The sequence below is a fragment of the Sciurus carolinensis genome, chromosome 3 (assembly GCF_902686445.1).
Source record: "Sciurus carolinensis chromosome 3, mSciCar1.2, whole genome shotgun sequence".
Lineage (NCBI taxonomy): Eukaryota > Metazoa > Chordata > Mammalia > Rodentia > Sciuridae > Sciurus > Sciurus carolinensis.
The window spans coordinates 159122459-159135018 of NC_062215.1; positions in this window are offsets into that span (position 1 = coordinate 159122459).

Sequence of the window (12560 nt, forward strand, 5' to 3'; positions counted from 1 at the left end):
TCCCCTCCTATAGTATTCCTCTCCTCTCCACTTGGTTTATCCCTACTTATCCTTCACATCTCAAAGTATAACCATCTCTGAAAATCCTTTCCTAATGCCCCAGTAATATTTAGAGATCTCTCCCACTCCCAGAGAACCTGAAGCACAATTCTATCATGATTTGTTAACACACTAGGATCATTTTTAAACTTAATTCTCTTCCATCTCAAACCTATAAACAGCCTAAGAAAAGAATATTTGGGGATCTTATTTTTATACAGTGCCTAGCACAATGCCTGGGGAAAGTATGTGCTCAACAAATATTTTCCAGCTGAAAATGAATATGAAGAAACACGAAAGTACTAGAGACACTTAATCAGGAAGGAGAGAGCTTAGAAAAGCAGGGCACCTGTTCTTAAGCATGTTAGGGTCATCCACAAAATTAAGCATCACAACCTAATTGCTTTCTTCAGTGCATCAAGGCTAACTGCTTTATGAATTTGCAGAATTAGATACTGGAGATGTAAAAAAAATAAAAATCTTACTGGTTGCAACAACTGCTAATGTGTGTAGTTCCTTATATCAGTTACTAATGCTTGTGTTGACAGTTTGTTAACAGTTTGATGTGTATCTGCACCCGTTAATAGCAAAGGCCTTAGAATCTAGCTGCCTGAATTCAAATGCTAGCCCTACTTCTTAATAGTTATACAATCTTGAACAATTCAATGTAATTTTTCAATGCCTCAGTTTCCACATCTGAAAATGGGGTTAATAATAGTACCTCACTCCCAGGATTGTTGTGAAGCTTAAATGAATTAACATATATGAAGTCCTTAAGATGTGCTACATACATATATGCTATAATAAAAGTCATTATAATATACAAAAATTATTCAATCCACTGGGCACAAGCAGGTACAATGGGTCAGAAAGGATATTTTGATTTAACATAAAAATTAGTTTCTTAGTTTATACTACCCAACTGTGGAATTAGCTGTCTCACAATAGTAAACATTATACCACTAGAACTTAAACCATACAACCAAGCAGTGGCTTCCTATTCTGGGAGGTCATAGAGTTATCCTGATTCCATAATTGCACTAGCACCACACTGGGATAGTATATTCCAATTTATGCAGAACACCTCTATTTAGGAACCTCAAATTCTTTATGTTTTTAAGCTTTCTTCTCCCTTTCAGAGGTAGGAAATTAAACAATGATCCAAGGAAGAGAAAGAGTACATTTATTATGAACTCATTGTTTAGTGTCTCTTCCAACTAGATAACAACTAACTACTTGGTCAAAGAAGATACTACTAAAGGCTGGCTGGAACCTGGCAGCCAAAACAGGTACCAATCTTCTCTCTGCCAAACTAATTCCTCAACTAAAACCTTTCCCGGGCTTTACAGTCTTCTTCATACATACTGATAGGTCATATAATTGTTTATCAGACTACCATGTGCACAGATAGGGGAATGCTAGGGAAAAGGAAGCTTTTAAAATGTGTGAGAAAGCACAGGGAAGTTCATGTATGTTAGGAGAGCCTGCCTGCCCCATTAAAAAAAAGCCAACTAGCAATTCACTAAGGTCGACCTCTGAGGTCTGATCTGGGAAATAAGCACTGTTTTTTTCCAATTCTCCATGTTATCCAGCATTCCCCACCACTACCACCCTCTTCCCCAGATAATAATGTATCTAACCCAGGACACACAGGAACTCTCTGCAGAAACAACCTCTAATTTTTTCCTGACTGAAAAAATATTAGAATGTACTTCTTGTTTCACCACATTTTTATTCCTTCCAGCAATGTTTTGGATTGCATAAATCCAAGATTTAGAAAAAGAAATTGATACAGGGATGAATTGAATCACTCAAGCAGAAGGGTCACTTTGAAAGTTTCCTAATGACATTAGTGCAAGAACTGGAATACAACAATGAAGTTTCTGAAAAAAAAAAAAAAACAAGTGTAGGTCTTATTGCATTATTCTTGACTCTTCTTTAAATGGAAACTACATAGAAAAGGAAAACCTCAATTACCACAGATCAGTCTCTTCCCAAATCATTGAGACATGTTATAGCCCTAAAAAGACAACTATATTAACTGTGCCTATTTTTAAAAAATTTACATCATAATCTCCTTTCTTTTGTCATATACTAATTAAAATCTTCTCTGTGGAAAACACTATTTAGAATTTTTTGGTAATTTTAAATAGTATTATTGAAAAACTGACCTGAAACTTTTGGGTAAGGAAGGCCAGGTAGCCTACTGAAGAAGCAGAGGCCACTTAGAGAGACCTGATGTGACCCAGTTAACAGCCAGCAGCAACTGTGAGATGTGGTCATGAGGCCATCTTGGGTATTCCAGCAGCTCCAGTGATCATGCAACTCCAGCTACTCCAATGAGCCAAGACAAAGCATCCAAGGAATCACTTTGCCAACTCTTGGACCATGATGAATAATAATAAGCTAATTCTGGCTCTATGAAGCTCCAAAGTACCCAGGTGATTTGTTACCTAGCTGAAGATAACTAGTACATCCTATGAGAAAGTCACATTTCCTCTAGCTCCTTCTGGTTTTCTGGTATATCTAGAAGAATAATGTATGCTTCTCATCTCTCCAGTTCTGGAAAAAGTAAGAATGCAAGAGTCAGAACCTGGATTGATTCATAATGTTCAACTTTACTGGCTTACCTTATGCTGCCAAGATGTTCTTTACTGTTTTGAATCTTGAATGTGAATTCTTCATCATTAGAAAAATCCTGATTTGGTCATTCAGAAATAATTTCCTACTTTTTTTTTTTTTTTACCTGTAATTTTCTTCAGAATGCATAATAGATGATCATGGGTAACTATCAAACTATCTAATGTGGGAAGGAGGTTCAGGATTTTTGGATGGTGAGTTCCAGTCCATTGTTTTCATCTAATGATAGCCTTGTGGTCTATTCTCATCTTCATGGCTCTTGCCTGGGAACAAGGAGATATTCTGGCAAAATGCCTTTGCAGTTTTTTGAAGGTGATGCAATCTGAATGTGGCCAGAAGTACAACCAAAGAAATATTAGGGTCTCGGTATTATTTTAAATATATCCCCCTACTCTCCAACCATCATAGTGTGATCGAAAAGGAAGAGGTAAGCTATTTTGCTAGGATTGAGTGACTATTTTGTGATTTGTTTGTTCTATCTATCTAGACACTGCTTCAGAACAAAACGGTCAAGGATTTTTGTAAGCATAGAAGTGCTGTTTTGTTATAGTCGATTCAAAAAAGAAAGATAACGATGTGGTCTAGTGGTTTCCACATGTATTTCAGTGTCAGCAATTCTGAGTTGTAATCTCATCCAACTGTCTTTCTGGCTGACTCAGATTACTTAAGAAAAATTACCTAACCCTCTCTCTGTCTCATTTTCCCTACCTATAAAACAGAAGAAACTGTCCTTATTGCACAGAGAGGTTTTTTTTTTTTTTTAATTTTAACTAATATTTGCAAATACCCTGAAAATACACTCTGATGATCCCAAATGTGTGCACTTGTATACACACACAAACACATACACGCACACTTTCTTAAAAAAACTCTCAAATTGTTTTTACTTCATTCAAAATCTGAGAAAATTCAGATGAGAGCAGTGACGTTTCTGATTCTTCTTTTACCGTTTCAAAGGCATCTTCTGCCTAGTTCCACAGCCTGGAGAAAGATTTGTTTTCAGCTCCTGTGCTGGGCAGTCATTCAAACTCCCGAGGTTAGTGGCAGCATCTCAGAGAGATTCTAAGAGATTTTCGAAGCTCTATTTTCTTTTAATTAGCTCCCTCTCTGCCGCAGGCAACAAGTCCAAGGAATCAATAGGTTAGACTGAGTACAGACTTTGTGGGCATCAGGAGCTACAGTATGTTGGGACTTGTCAGACCCTCGACTGAGGTTCCAGGAGGTATCAGTGGTCCCAGATCATTTAGAAAGGAGATTTGAACCAGAAGAAGCTCACAGGCTCAGGGAGACAGTCTGACCATAATTCCCAGAAGGGGACTGTTATTACTTTCAGCCACACATTGTCCGCCTAAGTCAGGGAAGCTCCAGGGCTGCAGACCTAGTCAGACCCTAGTTAAGAGTTAATACAACACTTGAGAGAAGCTGCACACATGAATTCTGCTGAGGTGTTAAAGTACTCACGGAGCAGTGTTCAAACCCACTCGTGGTCTCTCCCCCTACTCTGATTATTTTTCCTGTCAATAAAGACAGGAGAGTATCTTCCTCTACACCCAGAAGATATTCTGAATTTGGTCTTTGCACCACATTTTTACTTTGCGGAGCATAAATTTAATTTGTGGCATTAGGACATCTTGTTTATTATAAACAAGAGCTAAGCGCAAGGCTGACAACATCTCTGCCAAGTGAGGCGCGGTGGATTTGTTTTCTAGAGTCCCAGTCTCTAGTGAACAGTTCCTGCTACTTTACATGTTCTGGCAATTGTTCTGGAGCAAACTATACAAGTCAAGGGCAGAACATTTGGAATGCTTTGTCAGTGTGCATTATTTATGCAGGGAATGGAACTACAAAATTCCTGTTTTAAAAAAATCAGATTAAGTGGCGTGGAAAAAATGAAAAAGACAAAGCCTCGGTAATAAATCAGTCAGTAGCTAAGATTAAGTGACAGTAAATACCATTAGGCCCTGTTCTGTTTGAAGTTTCAAGCTGAATGACCCTGAGTGTGTGTCTGAAAATCTCACAAGGTATCTGAAAAGATGAGAAACAGGTAGACATTTTTAAATTGTATGTTAGTTATATTTTCAAAATAATATGCTCTGAATATTTTTTGTGTATGGTACCTATAAATTTCAAAGCAATCATTCACTTTGTGATCTGAAAAAACACAATGAATGTACAAATTAGTGTCCAAAAAAAAAAAATCATGTTCTGGAAACATGAGGAAGTAGTGTACTTACTATATTTTCTTTTCCCAATTAGTATTTGGACCCATTGCTTTAAATTTCAACTACTTCACCTGAGAACACATCTGAAGGTTAAAAGAGAAGCACATTATTTAAAAATGCAACCAACATACTGTCTGACAATGAGTCCAGTTTTTTTGGGACACCCTGTGTATTCGTAAATGATCCAATGCTGCTCATGCCAAATATAAAACAATGGGATTAACTAGAGGTAATCAATTATTTTAACAAAACTGAGAAGAGGGTTGTGGGTGTGAAAGGAAAGTAGGACTGTAAGAGGGTAAAACAGCAATCAAGAAAGTAAAAACTTACTATATGGAACTTGAGAGAGAAATTTGGGGACAGGAATTCTGTTCATTCTATGATAATAAAGGGTCCTGGTATTGTATCAGGTGTCCACTAGGCTGAGACACAACATTCCCTGAGGCAAGGATAACCACCACCTCCCCTTGTTTTCAATGCTTGTTCTTGGGGAAACCTTTACAAATGCTAATTTCTGCTTTCCAGAATCTCTCCTCTTGGGAAGTGAGCGTTTTTGTTATACTGATGCCCAAATAGGATTTATCTCTCAGCCCTTGTTCTGGTTTCAATTTTCCTTTCTAATGTGTGTGAGACCAAAATAAACACAGTTGATATTTGGAACTTAGAGCAGCGACCCATTGTAGTTGCAGAGATCAAAATATTAAATATGTCAATTCTTCTGTATCCTTTTTCTTCCTTTCAATCCTACACATTAGGCACGTCTTAAACATCAGGGGAAAGAATGTGTGGACAACACATAGAAGAAAAGTTAGCTATCCCAGGTCAAGCGTTTCTCTGATCATTCCTAGCCACCAGATGGCTATTCCTAAGCCCTTAGAATTTTTTGATGGAGTTAGCAATGCAATCTCATGTCAGGTCTGTTTGTGGTGTCTCTCTATTTGTAGGGATACCAGCCAATAAGCCTTCTTTCATCTGATTAACAGTTTTTGATATGAAAAAATGCAAGACTAATCAACCATGATTAGAAATCTACTGACCCTATACTTTAGAATTATTGTTACTTTTATCTATTGTCCCTATTCTGTGATTTCTCAACTTTTATTTTTCTCCAGCGCATGTCACAACCATTCAAAGCAATGAGGCACTCCACCCAGAAGATAAGCACTTGCTAAGGTGTATTCTTCTATGATAGATAGATAGTAAATCAAGCAGGCCTGTCAATGCTGGTGACACATTGATCCAGATGCATCCTAACTCATATCACACATCATTCTATTGTGCAGTCGATTAGCAGCATCACTCTGCATTCCTCTGTGTAGTGCTAACAAGATAAGTTTTTCAGATCTGCAAATTTAAGGATTAGGTTCCACAATCTGACAGATTCACATATAGGCAAACTATTTTTTTTTTTCCTTTTGATGTCTGAAGTTCTCATTTTGCTTTTCCAAATTTTCTTTTTACAATGTCATATGTCTCTGAACACTTTTAGAATAAGATTTGGATCAAACCCTAAAAAGGATAAGAGCATCACTCATATTCCATGTTTTTCAAAGAAATGAAAATGAATTTAAAATGTTTACGTAAACAGTGCAATTGGAAGCCAACTTTCTAATCGTTTTTCATGGTCACATTTCTTCCTTATTTATTTCACTTTTATGTAAATTGGTGGGTGAATTTGACAGCCCTAGAAAGAGAGGCACTAATAGCAGTGTCAAGGGCCAAGGATTGAACAAGCATTCCTGCATCACCCCTGTGTCTCAACCAGGGCTGTACCAATTGTCTAATTTTAGTATTTGGCTCAACACCAAACACCTGGAAATGGCATTCAGCCAGAGATGAACACAAAGCTTAACAGTGGGTGAGCAAGTACATCTGTCTCCTCTTGTTTTCCCCTTCTCAGCTGTTAGGTAAATAAGGTTGTTATTAGGTAAATAAGGTAGTTATTAAATGATGACTTATGCAAAGGCTACAATTTTAGTGTTCACATTTCATCTCACCAACACGTACCAGGCTGTTCAGCAAGTAACATTTTGATAATATTTCTATGAAAACCAGTTTGACTTCCTCCTCAGTGCTATCTTTGAGGATGAATTGCAACCTGTTTTCTTCTCAGAACAGAATGCATACAAGAAGCACGTCAGGTGTTGGATGTGCTGAAATGGAAAATTCAAAACTGATAAGTGTTCAGTCCCTGGTTTCTGCATGAGCACACTCCTCTACACATGGTCATGTCATAGCACTCAGGACTCCTGACTCCATTTCTTCACCCACAAAAACCACATTTCCTCTTACTCCTCACTTCACCAATCCGCAAACCCTTTAACTACCCCTGAAATATGGAGACGTTTCCCGACATCTCCACAAATATAACAGAAAGCTTTCGTGGTCTCAAGTAACCAAGCTCATAACCATATGCACGCCTCTTGTGACCAGGAAAATCACTCATCTCTCTAGGTGTCCAATTCAAGATTCTTTGCAATAGACCATAATACATGGAATTGGAAGGCCAAACCCAGGTGCTATAGATTTTAAGGGAAAAGGCACACAAATAAAAACAAAGACAGTGATCCCACATTTTATCCAGGGCTTTATCTTTCAATGACATAGTCTGTTTACTTGTTTTTAAAAACTAAATTTGCTTGTTCCCTGCAGGAAATATGGCTATTTCTTTATGGTCTCAGAAGAACTGGAATGAATGTGATTTAAAATAAAATGTAGTAATGCAATTAAGAGTTCATGAGCCATCCTAACAAATTCTACACAAATCCTATATAAATCTAGTTTTATCCCTGATTATTACTAATAACAACCTTGCAGTTTTAAAAAGCTTTTTCATTTCTTGTGCTCTTTTCTGGGTTCTTTAGGTTGCATCTGTCATATTCTAGACATCAAAGTGACCACCTGATCTGTCAGCTTTCCACACGTGCAGCCTGACAGCCCTTCCCTCCAAGACCCCACTTTTCACTTGCCACTTGGGGCTCTTCTGTTGAGTCTTCACCTTGGAGGCAAGGATGGAACCTCTTTTCCTTTCACGTATACCACCCAGAGTGTGGGGGACTTAACACCCTGTACCACTTTGCTAGGACTACCATAAACAACACCACAGACTGGGTGGCTTAACCAACAGTAACACTTTTTTTTTCCACAGTTTTAGAGGTGAGAAGTCTAAGAACAAGGCTTGGGCAGATTTGGTTTCTTCCGTGACCTCTCTCCTTGGCTTGCAGATGGTCACCTTTTCATTGTGTCCTCACATAACTTCCCCTCTGTGTGACCAAGTTTCCCCTTATTATAAGGAAACTTATAGTAATGTTGTATTAGGGCCCACCCTATTGACATCAGTTTAACCTAATCACCTCTTTAAAGTTGTAACCTCCAAATCAAGTCATTCTGAGGTACTGGGCATTAGGGCTTCAGTATGTGAATTTAGTCAGGCTGTGGGTTGGGGAATACAACTCAGATTTCAACCTGTAACATATCCCATGGGTGAACAATGCAGAAAAGGAAACTGATGAATGAACTTCTCTCCCATTCTTCCCCTGGCAGATAGTCCTGATCCACACGTTAGGAAGACTCTCAGATAGTGCCTACTGGTCAAGCAAGTAGGCCCCTATCACAGTGGCCTTTGACATCCTAATTGAGTGTTGGTTCTACTTCCTTCTTTGCCTGGTTTCCCTCCCTCATCCCCTCCTGTTTATCGCATCACAAATGCCTATAAAAAAATATTGCATTCAGCTCTGCACCCTGAAGAGCCCAGACTGAGACACAAAAGTTGTGTCACTTCATCTTTACAGCCACCATGCAAGATATGCCTTATTGTTGTAGCTTTTACATATAAAGAAGAGAGAGTAAGAAGATAAATGATTTGTACAGTGTCTCCTCGCTGGTGAGTTACAAAGTCAAAACTCCGATTGAAATCTGCTTCTTGACTGCAGTGGTTCCCAGGTGCCACAATATCTCCTAGCAATTTCTATGCATCGTCAGAAAATATTTAGGCCACTTTCCCTGCCAATTTTTAAAACTGTTTAAATGAACTAGAGATAAGACATACCAAGTACATAATTTATCTCCCTATTACTTACTTAAGTACTATCTTTTTCTTCTTTCCCCAAACCTACAAGTTTGATACCCTTTTTTCAAAGTCTAACCTATGTCAGAAATTAGTTTTCAAAAAAAATTACATAAATTATCATCTATTGTTACTATCACAAACTGTACCTTTCCAAGGAAACCACATCTCACAATCAAATTAGGGAGGCTCTTATATCTTAATCAAAGCTTAACAGTTTAATCGTTCATTAAACATGAGAGTAATTTAGTATCCTACTATGCAATCATTATTGTTTCCTGAAAATCTGAAGTGATGAGGTACAATAAATGCAAACTGAAATATTGCCTGTGGAAGGTTATTTATTATTTCTTCTAGCTAAAAACATTCATAACTGAAATTTATTGGTCCATACTCCCTTCATTATAAATATTTTATGTTCTGCCTGAGGGATCCATGTCTTAGCATTTAAATGTCTCAATCTTGTGTCAGTAACAGGAAGAACAAGTTCACTGGGTGGAATTTTTGCCCTTTACTTCAGAATGTTACAATAATAATAGGCTATAAATATGTTATAATTATGCCTTTGATCACTGCTGTAGTTTTCTAGCCCGAATGAATCAAATCCAAAACTAAAGCTAAGCTTGTAGACAAAAATGACAGTAGTTATTTTAAACTAAGATTTTGCTGAAAGCTTTATTAATACAGTGAAAATATTTGGAGTGGCCAGGATAGTATACCATTATTACTATTATTTCCAACTTAAAGTGAAATTGCAGCTATACCTTTCACTACCTTTATATTCCAATAATTGTTTACATGTATACTAATAGTAAACTTTATATTATTGGTTCTTTTATGTTCTAATCACTACAACAACCTTTGAGGTACCGAGGATAATTGTCACAATCTCCATTGCTCAAGTGAGAAAATTGAGATTCAGAAAATTATGCAGATGCATAATACTTACTTTAATTTAAAAATGTGTAATCCTGATAACAGAAAGTTGGGTAGCACTGTGACTCAGGATCCTGTCTTCTGTCAATCTCATTTTGGGTTGGGTGTGAGAGGGTACAGTAGAAAAGCCCATATCCAAAAGGAGAGGACGTGACCAGGTGACAAAAGAGCAGATGACAGGTAACCCTGTCTGGGGTAAGTGAGGCTATGAAACAGAGAATGTCCTATATTCTCTGAGATTCATCTCCCTGGGTAAAGCCTGATGCTAGATTACTGGGAGATTCCTAGAACTGTGAAGCTTTCCTAGAAGTCCCAGCTAGCTATAGGACCAAGAACTGTTATCACTGATAAAAGGCTTATTACATTGCTTTTTTTAATGAATAGTTTAAAGTTCCAAATGGTGTACCTTTATGGAGATGCTTATCTCACTCCATTCTCTTACAAAAAAATTCTAGACATTAACTTTTGAGACCTACCCTTCACACTTCATATGGGGACATGCAAACAACAATGATACCAACAAAAACCTGAATTTCACTTCAGTGAAAACTGAAAATGAAATCCTAGATCCTGGTATATCCTAGTGTCTTAGTCTGTTTATTCTGCTATAACAAAATACCTGAGTGCAGTAATTTAGAAACAAATTTATTTCTTAGAGGTCTCAAGTATGGAAAATCCAGGGTTAAGGCACTGGCAGGTTTGGTGTTTGGCAAAGCCTGTTCCTCAGATGACGCTGTCTAGTTTTTCTCATATGAAAAGAACAGAGGGACAAAAGGACATGAATCCTGTGTCATCGTGTGGCAGAAGCACAGTACAGAAGGAACACACCATTCAGGTCATTTTTTAAGGACCCTAGTCCCATACCTGAGGGCAGCCTCATAACAGTCTGCTTCTAAAGGTTTCATCTCTAAATACTGACACATGGACAATTAAGTTTCAACACATTAACTTTAAGGTACTCATTCATCCCATAGTATCTGGTACAAAATTATCTGTTATGGCTTAGATGTGGTGTTCCCAAAAGTTCACATGTGAGACAATGCAAGAAGGTTCAGAGAGAAATGATTGGGTTATGAGAGTCTTAACCCAATCAGTGAATTAATTGCCTAATGGGATTAACTGAGTGGTAACTGAAGTGGTAGGGTGTGGCTGGAGGGGCTGCAGGAGCTGGAGAACTGGGAACTGGGGTGTGGCTTGGGGTATGTATTTGTACCTGGTAAGTGGACTCTTTCTCTGCTTCCTGATCATGATGTAAGCTGCTTCCTTCTGCCACAATCTTCCACCATGATGTTTAGTCTCACCTCGAGCCCTGAGGAATGAAGCCAGCCTTCTATAGACTAAGACCTCTGATACTGTGAGTCCTCAAACTTTTCCTCCTCCATAACTGTGCTGGTCAGATCCTTTAGTCACAGCAGTGAAAAAGCTGACTATAACATTATCCATAGAAGAAATAAATGAAGAAAGGACTAGTTCCTTTTAGTGTATGTAAACATGTTGACTGAGAAGATTTCTATAATAAATATTATGTAATTTGAAGAAAAGATGATTTTCAATAGCATAGATCCAGGCTAACTTGGGTCAGAATTCTCCTACACAATCCTGTGAGCCCAAATCCCTTTAAATGCATCTCTTAAAATAGTGATTCCCTGAGTTATAAATAATGCCCACATCAAAGAGCATTTAGGTGATTATTCTACTCATCTAAAATAATTTCTTGATAAAGCAAAACTGATTGTAATGACTTATGGTAAGGGAGATAGCTACACTGACAGATTCTTAGTAACATCAATCATAGGGGGAAAAAACATAGATAATAATGAGATTTGAGGGATCTGGTTAAAGGTAGGTCTTTCAAAGTGGAAGTTTAATTAGGACTGCAGAAAGTCCATGAAATACTATTAAAGGTTGGTGAGCATAGCATAGATATAGTTTCAAAAATAATATTTAAGAGGGAACATCTTTTGATATCAGCCTGAGTAAGAATATTTTCTCTGATGAGGGTAAGTGGACTGTACAAATAAATGGATTTTCTGGAAGTTTCTAAAATGAATAATAAATTTACTTGAAACTTTTAACTACCTGAGCAGGTCTCCTGCATGGTAAAATCATATAAATAAAAATCACTAATTGGTGAAGTCACCTTAATGCAAAATACAAAGAACTTGTAGGTGTAAAGGGCTTTGGTTCTCAACATTAAGTTTGAAGATTCCTGGGTTAAGTCAAGTTAGATAAATGCTTTTCTGGCAGAATTTTCCAGAGTCCTTACTCTATGGATCTCAGTGTAGTCTCCAAGGGAGGAGTATATTTTTGCTATGGCTTGAAAGTATCCCCCCAAAAGCATGTGTTGGAAATTTAATCCTCGATGCTACAGTATAGGATATATAGCCTAATGGGAGGTGTCTAGGTCATGAGAGATCTATCTCCATGAATGGATTAAATGCTGATTGTAAATGGAGTAGAGGCTGTAAACACAATCATTTGCCTTCTTGCATCTTCTCCCCTTCTGCCATGGGATGATGCGGCATGACAACCCTCAACACATGTGAGTCCCTCAATCTTGGATTTCCTATCCTCCAGAATTGTGAGAAACAAATATATGTTCTTTATAAATTAGCTGGCTCAGGTATTCTGTTATAGCAGCAGAAAATGTACTAGGA